The sequence below is a fragment of the Dendrobium catenatum genome, unplaced genomic scaffold (genome assembly GCF_001605985.2).
Source record: "Dendrobium catenatum unplaced genomic scaffold, ASM160598v2 fragScaff_scaffold_398, whole genome shotgun sequence".
Taxonomy (NCBI): domain Eukaryota; kingdom Viridiplantae; phylum Streptophyta; class Magnoliopsida; order Asparagales; family Orchidaceae; genus Dendrobium; species Dendrobium catenatum.
Window position 1 is genome coordinate 58119 of NW_021318860.1, and position 223 is coordinate 58341.

Sequence of the window (223 nt, forward strand, 5' to 3'; positions counted from 1 at the left end):
AACAAAGACAAAAAAAATACAAAACTTTAATTAAACTATCCTATATAGGACCTACCAAAACCACACAGCTTTCACACACTTAGATGAGTTTGATAGGACACGACTATTAGCTTTAGGTTAGGTTGTTGCTATGCTTTTTTTTTTGTACTTTGTTGTGACGCTCTACATGTGACCCGTGTGCTGTTTGTTTTTGCTACTTATTGTAGCTTTTCTGTGGTGCTTT